The sequence below is a fragment of the Malaya genurostris genome, chromosome 3 (genome assembly GCF_030247185.1).
Source record: "Malaya genurostris strain Urasoe2022 chromosome 3, Malgen_1.1, whole genome shotgun sequence".
NCBI lineage: Eukaryota > Metazoa > Arthropoda > Insecta > Diptera > Culicidae > Malaya > Malaya genurostris.
The window spans coordinates 218,618,470-218,631,334 of record NC_080572.1 but is presented as its reverse complement, the minus strand read 5'-3'; the positions used below and the strand labels follow the sequence as shown (position 1 = coordinate 218,631,334).

The 12,865-nt window shown below is 36.0% G+C and overlaps 1 protein-coding gene across 7 annotated transcripts in view; it reads right to left on the bottom strand.

Annotated features, from left to right (window-relative positions):
- The window catches only part of LOC131434168 (elongation of very long chain fatty acids protein 6), a 79,417-nt gene that overhangs the window by 16,664 nt on the left and 49,888 nt on the right, over nucleotides 1-12,865 (bottom strand). The window lies entirely within an intron of this gene.

Sequence of the window (12,865 nt, the reverse complement as noted above, 5' to 3'; positions counted from 1 at the left end):
GCCCATTTGACCGATTCAATCGTCACAACGCTTCGAGCAAGGGCCCAAGAATCGTAACTACCTGAAAAAGTCTCGGGAAGAGCTGTCGGTGATGGATCCATACAACCTGGAAAGTGAGTGTTAAAAAGATAGTGAAGTACATCACCTTCATCAGACAAGTGTTCACCATCTGAAGTTCTTAAGAAACTGACATTAAAGTCCTTAGACTTCGAAAGTAACTTTTTTAATCTGCTAGCCTCGTTGAGACTAGAGACATTTGTGCAGAGGCTTTTCCAACCACTTCGCTCTGACGATCGAAGAGCATTTTTGTAAGCCCTTCGAGCCGACACGAATGCCCCCGACCCATCTCTGCGTCGGTGGTTCCAAGCTCTTCTGCATAGTTTCCTTAGTCTAGCAAGTTCAGCATTCCACCAAGGAGTTCCTTGGTGCTGGTGACTGCACTGTTTACTAATTGATTACATCGAAGCTTTTTATATCGTTTATTTAACCGCGGCTTTAACCTAACTATCGTCGTTCGCTGGGTTGTATGCCGAATTTTTTTCAATGTGGATGCTCAGTGAAGAATAATTGAAATCAATAATTTCATTACTAGATTAGAATCAAACGTAAATTTTTTCCATAGACTGGAAGACGGAACCTTAAGAAAGTGTCAAATACATTATAAAGTTTCCCATATTCACACATTCCTGAAACTTCCGAAGTAGGTTCATAATCTGGATCGTCCTCTTAAACGCTAGCAATAGAAATTCAAGACCATCATTTGAGAAACTAGGTTCTTTGCTGGAAATGTACTGTATATCGTGTATATCGTGCGATATATGTCCATGAATACAAAGAAAGATATTCCCCTCGTGTAGAAAACAAAACAAGTTACGAACAACAAAGTATGAAAAGTGAAGCTCTTCCAAAGTATTGGAAGTGAAGCTCTTCTCAGCAACTAAGGACCAATATGCGACAATAACCTATACGACTAAATAAATAATTAAAGGCAAAAAAAATTAACAAAATAAATTGAGCATTAGACACTTCCCGTCTGTTGCTACTCCGTTATTGATCAGAACCAATCGAACTTGCAAAACTTGGGAATAACATGTTTTTTCACATTGTGCAATCTGAATATTTTATCATGTGTCAACCAAAATAACAATATATCAAATGGACATTGCTCGCAGTTTAATCGACATTAACGTACGTTCAAAATCTAACAACTAAATAAACGAACAAAACTTAGACGAATCGCAAAACCCATATATAATAATACGTAAATCGGGTAAATGTTGAACATCACATCACAGGATGGCGCCACTTGTCAATTTAGCCACCAGAGAAGTAGAATATTTCCTATGCCCTATTGAAACTGAAGATATTTGTTTACAACATTGCGCCATATTATTTTACGGGAAGCGCTGCTTCCATTCTTTAATATAATAATAATTTAATATCTCCAGTAATTATCAATAGAAAAAGTGGAGAAATTAGGACCGACTTGCTTCGATTTGGATGGAGCTAACTATTTGCTTGAATGGAGAGACTATTTTCGGTTTATACTTTTCTAGGAGTTCTCTTCCTGGGCCTCATTTTTGTAAAATTTGCGACATTGACGAGTTTAGGCATAATGGAACAAAAACTTTAGTCGTCAAAAGGTGAGATAACTAAGTGCTCACAAACTCATATATCATGTCTCCTCGTGTGCCTATGATGGCATTTGGTCATTAGAACGGCGTCGACTGAGTATATATGTATGTATGTATGTGTGAAGCCACCATCAGTTCAAGGCATTATCAGTGTATGCGGGTAGATTTACAGTAGATCCGAATTTGATTATCGTGTGCCTATGATAGCATTTGGTCAATAGAACGGCGTCGACTGAGTGCTATAAAGTACATCCGTCCTTTTTGAAAATCAATTGTGAGTCGAATCAGGGAAGAAGTGTGCAAACTTTCATCAAAGTTGGAGTACTCTCACACACACATTTCTAGAATTGCTCTGAAGAATGTATGGTTCACAAATGCATCCCGGAATGGTCTAATCAGTTTCACTATTCTTTCAAATGTATAAAACGTAAATTGAATTCTCTTCCCAAGTGCAAATGTCTCTAGCTCATCATCAGAAGCCGAATTTGCCCCAATAAAAACATTTTGTAAATACAAAATTTGACTGTAAAATGCAAATTATATTTTTTGAAGATTTTCCTAATAATCTTCCTAATAGAAAAAAAAAACGCTTCAAAAGTGAATGATTCTCCCTAGAATAATGAGTGCGAGTAAGGACTTATAAATGACAAAGATGTATGATTAGGTTAGAGAAACCTTGGGATTATCCGTATACCGGAAATGAATACGGCACCGTCTCCTTCAAATTCCAGTATCCCTTCAATATTGGAGAGATTAGAACGAAACATATAAACAGCCACTATTACCGGCCGCTAAATCGTTCACCAGGAATGATAAAGAAGAAAGAAGAGAGGAAATTACGGAAGGACGACCACTCATCATCATCTTCCATAGGTGTCGCGAAGTTGGAGATTTGGATACGTATGAGTTCTAGGATGCGCTCTAAGCTAGCGATACAATCATGGGACAAGATGGAACCAAGGATGAAAAGTAGGTTTTCACTATAAAGAAACTAAGCATTAGAACAACCTCGCCGACTATACCAATCCTGTTAAATCAAGAATACAATTTCTGTTCTCTGTAATCACCGACTGGATACACAGAAGATCGGTAATAATAAAAAGACGTCATAAGCCGCTCTAATTTAATACAACATGGGTTTTGTATTATTTCCTTCGAATCATGCGTGGATTAAATTTACTTCTACTTAACATAGGATCACCATGTAATTACAATCATAAAGACTTTATCAAAATAGCCAAACTTAAATTAATTTACACTTGAGCATGTTTCTAAAAAAATGAAGACAAAGAGGAAACTCTAGTTAAAGAATCTTTTACGCAAGAAAATGTAGTTGTATGACTATATAACTTGATAACCTTTGCTGTGCAAAACCACACGATAATCACGCCATTTTCTTCCTCTAGGCTGATTTGAACTGATCAAAACCTCTGTAATATCCTTCGATCGGACGTGGTAACGACCTGCGCAGATAAGTTATTGAAAACTACCTATTGGCCATAGGAAATAACTTTCCTTGAACTCCGTTGGCTCGACACAACAGTAGTGAACCGACCGGTCAGTAACTAGTTTCTTTTACTGAGAATTCTTATTTAAAGAACTTGCGCGTGTACAACAGTAACGCAGGTGTCAATCACTATAATGATGGATAAGAAATGATTTTAATGTAGATATCTTATAGCTTATATTGACAACAGACTGTTCTATCACTTTCAAAGAACTCAGGAAGTTAGCATAGACAGAGGTAATAGTAATATCTAGCGTCATCAAGGCCTTATCTACAAATTGACTGAAGGTTAGCCGGTCTTATCGGTTGATGATTGAATTGTTTTTCCCCACGGATTTCAATTTCTGAGGGAAAGCACAGCTGATGATTTTGCTGTTGTTCGCAAACACCGATAACAGCTGCTGAATCATAATTCATTAGGAAGCTATATAATGACCAATCGCAACATCATATGAAGAAAATCGAGTACTCTGAGTAATCTGAGTCAGAATCTATTGGACCCTAGGAGGTTATACCTTTCACATAAAGTTTCCTATTCATAAAGGTGAAAGACCCTAGCAGAAATCGAAACATGTGTCGCAAGTTGCAAATATCGAACGTAATAAAACCCATGCCCGAGATAAGTAACCGATCGCTCGTTACCACCGGCTGCGACAGCTGTTCACGAGATAAATGCTTCGGTGCGGCTATCTACTCCACACCGGCGGGAATCTACCAAACAGAAACAAACCAATGAGCGCTGTGCAAGTGGCCAATAAATACATCACTCGATCGAGTGGAAAAAATGCTAGTTGCGTGACTTCGTCAACTACGGGAACCGGTTCTTAAAGAACAAGTGCAGACTATTCGACCGTTTGTTTTGCTCAATGTCGACAAGTGTTTGCGTCATTATTCTGAACTATGTTTAGGCTTATAGACGTACTTTTAATGTTAATTTAACGGATCCTCTTTTTATTTCCAAAACATCTTTTGTAGCAATTTACATCATATTTGTATTTATCATCTATGCCTAATAGAAAGTTAAAACATAAAACTTCGAAGCTCTTAACTATAGCACGGTTCTATAATATTGGCCGCTCAGGTAAGTACAAAAACAAGTACAAAAAAATGAACTAGGATGTTGGAAGCTTTGATAAGTATGCTAGCCACGCACTTACGGTAAAACGGGAAATCCTCAGTGTTAAGTTGTTTTGATCGTTACAGCAATAATAGATCCGATGTAAAATATCAGGCACTACAAAGGCGACAAAATAGTTTCTAATTGCGACTAGACAGCACCAGGGAACAGGTTCTGAGCAATACCGATAATCAAATGCTAATTAATAGACACTCGGAAGCAACTGTACCATGCAGAGCACAATGTGGAAGTCAGCTTTAAGCTTCCTGCTATCTATTTTCAATAGGTGTTATTAAGTCTCAGAATTATAGGCAGAAATTCGGCAGATGGCAGATGCAGGATCGGATTTATTGTAATCTATTTTTACGAAGGCACACCAAAGATAAGCAAAATTAGAAATAAATATAGAAACATACAATGGTTTGCCATGTTGAAGACGTGTGCAAAGTTTGTAATGGATAATGCAATTCAATTCAGTTTGGATGGATAATGTAATTCAATTCAGCACAAATCGCATTAACATTGTGTTTATTTTAATAAAAAGTTTAAAACAAAAATATTGAAAAAAATATAGTTATTCGATTTTTTTTTCATTTTTGTCGTGAATACGACTTACTTTACTATGGGGCGCCTTTTCAAAATTTACTCTCTGAGAGAGTGATAAGTTTTTGATCGTGAATATCTCTTGTTGTATCTAACGAATCAACATAATTTTTGCTACATGCCATCGGAAATATGATCACAATTTTATGAACAAAATATCAGCTGTACAACAAGGAGGAGTTCGAGGAAATGTTCCGAACAGTGCTAAATATTGTAGTGAGTTCCACAATTTGACCCTTCTGAATGCTAGAAACGAATCCCTACAGCATTTTGATAGTTTCTTTCAATGAATTATGCAAATCCAAAATGAAATAATCAACATTAAAATTCTGTATGCTGCTATTTTTATAGCCGTTTGGACTGCCCATTAGTGAAAAAGCTACAGACGAAATCACGTAAAAAGAAACCTCTTAACAAAAATTGGATCAGTTTGGATTCTATCGCCTTTGCGAGCAGATGTATTGTGTGTCGTTTGCAAAGCTAGTTTCGCGATGTCGATACCAAAAATACCCGATTCTTGAGAGAAAGTATCGATACCTCAAAGTATCGATTCGGCATCGGACATCCCTATTGTCTACTGATAATGGCTACCGATTGGAGTAGTTTCAAGGTCAGCACAAAATCGGTACCAATGCGGTACCACATTCAAGTGACGGTATCAAATTTTTAACACACTATACCCTATAATTCCGGAACCGGAAATCGGATCCGGATGAAATTTGGAGATTTTGAATGGGACCATGAGACATTCCATTTCAATTGAATTGGTTAAAATCGCATTCTCTGAGAAAAGTAAGGAAGTAATTTGAAATTGTGATTTTTGCGCTAATCACCCTGTAATTTCGTAACCGGAAGTCGGATCGACATAAAATTCAGGAGCTTTGTCTAGGACAATTATACCTTTCATTTGAATTTAAGTTAGTGCACTTATTTTCATGTTTTTGTACACATCTCCCTGTAATTCCAGAACCGGAAGTCGGATTCTCATAAAATTCAGGAATTTTATTTGGGGCATTTGAATCTAAATTCATCAAACTCGGTTCAGTCATCTCCGAGAAAAGTAAGTGCAAAAAATGTTACATGCATATATACGCACACACACATACAGGAATTTTGCGTACTCGTCGAACTGAGTCAAATGGTATATACACTCGGTCCTCCGGGCCTTGGTTCAAATGTCGGTTTCACAGATTGCATAACCTTTCTATATGAGAAAGGCAAAAATCATATATTTGCATTGAAACTTCCATCAAACTCAAATGAATCGCTCCGGAGCTAGAAAGCAATCTACAGCTCCTTGAACATATAACAATTTTACCGAAAGCAGTCATGCGCATATTGCTCGATCCAGCCTCAACGTCAACCAACTGGATACATGTATTATTGTATTAGTTTAATCAATGCATTTATACCCCAGACCGCTTTCCCGTTTATGAAAATTAATCATGCCGATGAGAGTGTAAAACTGAACCAATTAGAGTTATAATCTCGTCAGTCAAATTATATAAATATTCAACATATTAAAAGCAAGGCGAAACCCTGAAGAATCATTCGTTTTAAATATATTATTTTTGCTTAGAACAGAATAAAAATTTATTTGCTTTATAAAGAAATTTACTGAAATGCTCAACCAAAGAAACTATTATGAGTATCCCTCATTTTGCTAGTATTGAGATAATTAATATCTTATTTGGTAACAAGTCATCAAACTTCTTATACTCCGATTTCAATGAAATTTTGCACACGTTTTTGTATGGAAAACTATTTTTGTTTTGCACTGATGAAGAGATCAATTCGATTCAAGACCGATTTTGAAAAAGGGCAGAAGGATTTCTGTATGCACTTTCAGTAGCTCGAAAACTGTAAATTGTTCAAAAATAGTGTACAAGTTACAGATGATCCTAACATATACACTCCAAAAATAAGTGAAATTCTTTTAAATTAACCGAAAAAATAAAATTTAAAAAAAATCTTCAAATTTCATATTAAATTAAATTAAAAAAATACTTAACGATACAAAATGGAATAGTTATTGCTAAGAAAATTTACAGGCATTTACAAAACTTCAATGCCTTGATTTGAACACAGACATGAAATTCGAAGAACTCAGGTTTTTGTAAAATATCGCGGTTTTAACTAGTGAAGCGTAATTCTTAACATGCGAGAACATTTATGCCTAATGGAAAATTCAATAACCAACAGATTTTTAAAACTTCACAATTCAACAAAAATCGGAATTCTTTAAAATTTAATGTCGTCAGAACTGCTACTTATATTCGAGTGTTCACAAGGCTATTCTATTGAGAAATTGAAGTTTTGCAAACATTTGTTCACATTTTTCAATACATATTTTTCGATGTACTCTACGATTTCATATAAATTTTTCTCGAACGCCTTCTCTGTACAATTGATAATTACGAAATAGCAAAAATCAGTTTTGAGTCGAATTGCAAAATTGATGGTTTTCCAAACTGAAAATGTGTGCAAAGTTTTATTCGAATCCAGCAAGCCGAGCCCGTTTTTGCCACCTTTTTACTGTTAATTTCAGGAATTGTACTAAAACCTCCATACTTCTCTAGCTAAGGTTAGGATAACTTGGTTTATCCTTTCATGATGGTTGCGGAAAAAATCAGTCAGCCTATTCGATGGCGCAAAAATTTTCTAGTTTGCTTATAATCGTGGTAAATGAATTGGTTTCGATTACCCGCTTCACGAAATATGGAAAATTGAAAGTGAATTGTGTACAACTTTACACGAACGATTAAATAAATTGTTTCAGCTGCAGACAGAATTCTCAACTGCCAAATGACTATATATCACCTAAAAGTTTATGCTACTCTGCATTGTAATTTAAAAAAAAAATGAGCTCATCGCACCTTCAAGGTGGTTGCCGCCTCGATCGCTCCGACTGTTTGAACAATAAAAGCCGCTAATTATCGCACAACGCATTTGTGTTTTCATCACCATTAACTACCCGAGATGTGTAGATTCAGGCGGTTACATAATTGATCAATGTTCGAAAATCGTAACCGGAACGATACCAATTCACGTTTGATCATACCCTGGCAACACGAAACCGAACAAAATAGCACCTACCCTGAGGCAAACCTCAAGAAGTAATGCTCTGAGTGGTAGTCACAAGCTTGAAATGGCTAACCTACTTTCGAACATTGATGGCGGTTTAAGTAGACATGCAAAAATTTAGGTTGAAAGCGAAAGTTTGAACTTGAACGTAATTTTTCGCAGTATTACACACCAGTTTGAAGTTTACTACTGTCATCATCCGGTGGTGTTTTGATTTCGGAAGCAGATGTTCAAGTTGCTTCCAGTGCAGCAGAGTAGAGTTGCTCAAAATCATAAAGGGCTTGAGCAGGAGAGGTTTGCGATTTTAGCCTTTCCAGGAAAGGGCTATTTTAAAACATTCGTTTAGAAAATTTCTCGAATTTCCAAACTGCTATACAATCCAAAATTAAACTCACTGGAATTATAGTACAAAAGTTCGTACAAATATATCACCCTGAAGTGACATCGGTAGCTTAATCATAACATACGCTTATACGTGAGTCACAAACTCTTTTTTGACTTGAGTGTTCAGATGAACGCATGAGTTGTAGCACTGAATAAGCACAGCTCATCTTAGTTTCCCCAATGCATACAGCAGGAATTCGAAACGTGTCGTGCTTTCTTCTCCTTTGGTAAGTGAAGATGTTGCTATACACGTCCTCATCAATGAACTGCACTGCGATTCGCTCTTCCCATTGTACGAAGCCGAACCCGCCGAACAAGTTTAAATTGTTGCATAAGACGACATTCGTGGTTTGTTTTGTTTGCTGTTTCGTTGAAAAATTAAATAATCGATCCGTCGAAACCGGATAGTTTTCTAGGTTACGTTGCAAAAATATTCTGCGAAATATGTGATGCTGGCGGAGATAATCAAAAGTAACGGACAGTTTGGGGTTAGTCTAGCACTCGCTGGATCAGCAACATATGCACGTGTAGGTTTTATTCCCTTGGTTTCTTTTTTGCTGAAAATTAACTGCTGATACGAGAGAAGGCCATTATGTTTGGTTGTTTCAGTTTTGTGAGTGTCTAATCATCATGACAGGTTATTTTAGAGTAGTATTAGTATTAGAGTAGTATAAGATTGCTAAATATTGCAGTTCATCGCTACACACATCAGCTACGATGGAGTAACGAGACTGCGGATGAGCAGAGCCAAGCCCAATTCCATCAACAACTTTCGATCCCAATTAGTTTCCCGAATCTATTCCTTAAATTATCAATCAAACCTTGCGATCAAGGTCAAGAGCAAACTTAACACACTGAATGCTAAGGCTCTTCGGCCAGTCCTGTTCGCTTTCCAAATACTCACTACCTGCTTCGCGCGCGAGGCTCAAACGTTTGTAGACTGCTCATTATTTTTAACTCTCAAACAAACTAAAAATCCACCATCATCATACCGAACATAGTAACTTAATACGTCTCACAATAATATATATAAACAAAAAGAAAATACAATCTTCGTAATACGTAAAAAAATAAAAAATCTAAAAAAATTGAACTACCTAACTAAATATTTGCTTACAAAGCGTACTTTATGTGTGAAATACATTACTTTTTGAACTCCACCAATGTCGTTGCGCGTGGCATCGAATTGAAAAAAACTTTTTCCCTTGTACAATAATGAGTTTTGCGATCTGGCTAACAGAAAGCTTGGTGTTCTAGCATCAGATGCGTTTCTAGTATTGTACCTATGCAAATCAGTTCCTCTTTCAATTCGTTCACACAAATATCGAGGCAGCATGAAATTTAAGATCTTGAAAATAAATACCATGGAACTAGACACTACATCGTTAAAAACAGTCTTTTGAGATCTACCACATAAATAGTTTTCAAACCATTCATGTGCCATTCCCCCGATGCCAAAACGCCGTAATGTCTGCAACAATAAAGGTCTTGAAATTGTTTCAAATGCTCTCTTCAGATCCAAGAACACAGCAAAAATACTCTCTTTGGCTTCGATTTTCTCCTTTCATTTTGCCAATACTGGTTTTTTTTTTTAAATAACTATTCGTTGGAATATGAGTTAAAATTAAATTAATTAGATTTAAATTGGGTGTTCAGCCACAAGTGGTGACTTTTCAGCCCTGTTATATATATATGATTTGGTTATTACCATGAAGACATTATTTGCTTCCGCAATTCTGAGATTTTTGTGTAGGGAAAATTCTAAACCTACTTGTATTGTGTAATGGGGAAAAGGAACTTATATACTAACTTACTAACTAATACAGAGAGCGAATCGATTCAATTGAAGATTGCATCGATTTTTGTCGGAATTTGCTTATAATATTATGTGACATTACATCTAATGGTTCTATATTTGTGAGTCTGTGTAACTCATTTGTGCTAAACCAGGGAGGACGCTTCAAAATCATTTTCAGAATTTTATTCTGAATCCTTTGAAGCGTTTTCTTCCTGGTGGAACAACAACTTGACCAAATTGGTACCGCATAAAGCATGGCTGGTCTGAAAATTTGTTTATAAATTAACAGTTTGTTTTTTAGACAGAGCTTAGAATTTCTGTTTATAAGAGGATATAAACATTTAATATATTTATTACACTTTGCCTGGATTCCTTCAATGTGATCCTTGAAAGTGAGTTTTTTATCATACGTTAAACCTAAGTATTTAGCTTGATCAGACCATGTCAATTCCAAGCCATTCAATTTAAGAATGTGATTATTGTTTGGTTTAAGAAAAGAAGCTCTTGGCTTGTGAGGAAAGATAATTAATTGCGTTTTTGCTGCATTTGGTTTCCAATACTGGTTCAAAGCGGTTTCACAAGAGCTACCCTTACGATATCCCGATTGTTCCGGTATTAGCAAACTGTTAGAGTTCAAATAGTTAATCAGCTGATCTTTAACAACAAGTTCCAGAATTTTTTCCAGCGTGTGCAACATGTTAATGGGACGGTACTCCTCGGCTTTATCCGTTCCAGTAACCTTGGGGATAGGAACCACCAGAGATTCTTTCCACACTTTTGGCACGTGCCCCGTGTACAACGATTCATTTACCAAATCCAGTAGATCGTGTCCGATAACATGAAAGCAATCCTGTATCACTGTTGAGTTTACATTGTCAATACCCGTCGATTTTCCCAAATTAAAACAAATATTTTTCAATTGTTCAAAAGTGATTGGTTGAAATTCATCAAGTCTACAATAGTTATTCATCGGCTGTGTTATTTCAACAGGCTCACCTACCGATTCAATACTTTGATTGATCTGTTGAACACTATTTATGAAATAACTGTTGAACTTTTCGGATATGATTTGTTCTGTATGTTCTTCTATACCGTCAAAAGTAATGCTTTTCGATGCACTATGTGTAGGCTTGATAAGCTGTTTGAGAATTTTCCATAACTCTCTGCTGTTTTGTTGACTTTGATCGATCTTCCTCTGTGTGTATTCTTATCTAGTCTTTTTCAGGGTCGTGAATGCATATTTCGTGCTTGTGTATATCTACTCCAGTGACTATCATTGTTAGTTCTACAGAATCTCTTGTACTGTTTATCCCTGTCTCGTTTTAACTGTAAGAAGTCTATTGAGTACCATTTACTCGAGCTGTTCAAACTAACATACTTTTCAGTTACTAATTCATTAGTACACTTTTTCAATATGTCAGTAAGAATAGATGCCCTCTGATCCAAATTTCCAGTCAACTGTGTACAACCCAAGCTTCTTGATACAAGTCGAGATAGGGTTTGCTTTGAATAGTTTTTTCAACACTTGATTTTCACCGTATTTTTCTCATTTCGAGAGCTACTTGTTCGGAAATTGCAATTGTTTCATGACCTGAAATCTTGCAATCGCAAGATTTCAGGTCATGCAAATCTTGAATAAACACCGTCGAAATTGGAATACACATGATCTATCAATGTTTTTTTGTTCGCAGTTTGCTTCAAATTGAAGAATTCTGCTAACTGTTTCAATTGATTCGAACCTTGATCACTGAGCCAATCAATATTAAAATCTCCAGTAATAATATTTAGTTTACCAAAATCTACGAAATACGTTTAAGGATAAGCAAAACTATTTTTATATATTAATTCTCTCCAAAATGGCGAACATATCGAGCATCTCCCGAGACTGGTTTTAAAAAGGTTGAATCTCCATCCACACGATATCTTACGAAATTGAACTCTGAAACATACGAATAATGTATCAAATTGATCAAGGGACTAGTCTCAAGAGCGCGGACCTCAGATACTATGTGAATGTTTAATGCTTAGCTACATATGAACATACAAACATATGCAAGGAAAACAAGGTGTCTTCGATTTGTTTTTAATTTGACAAAAAACCGCAATATTTATACATATTAGAGGTTCACGCAGATTTAAAACATTACCTAAGCTTTACACGTCCACGATTGTGGCTGAATTTCTGTGTCAAAAATTAGTGTTAGCTTGTGATGTGGATTCGTTCGAAAAGGGGGCAGAGCCTTTAGACGAATTGGAGCGTTTAAATTAGAAACATTGATAAGAGGAATTGTTTACGGAAACAGCTAATCGTTTAAAGTCTTTTGATAACACAATAACACTATCTACCCCCTGACGACCATACAAAACCTCCAATTTTTTAAATTACGAAACAGATTTATTATCATGCACACACTCTTAAAGCATGGAAAGATTTTTTCACGCAACAGATTAATATTATCAAAATCAGGAGGTGTGGCTATTCTGTTTGTTTGTTTTCTACTCGTATGAAACGAATCAGTACATTATCAGTGAATGAGGAAAACCCAACATAAGACGTTTAATTTCTTTCTTCATTTTCAATTGCACTTATCAAAAAATATGTATGTTATATTTATTCATTCCCACAAGCGATTGTACCATTGAAATTCTAAGAGCACTTGGAAACAAATTCAACCGGCATGATTCGTTAGAAGCGATCAGATGAGAACCCTATTCACAAAATAGCTCATAAGGGAATT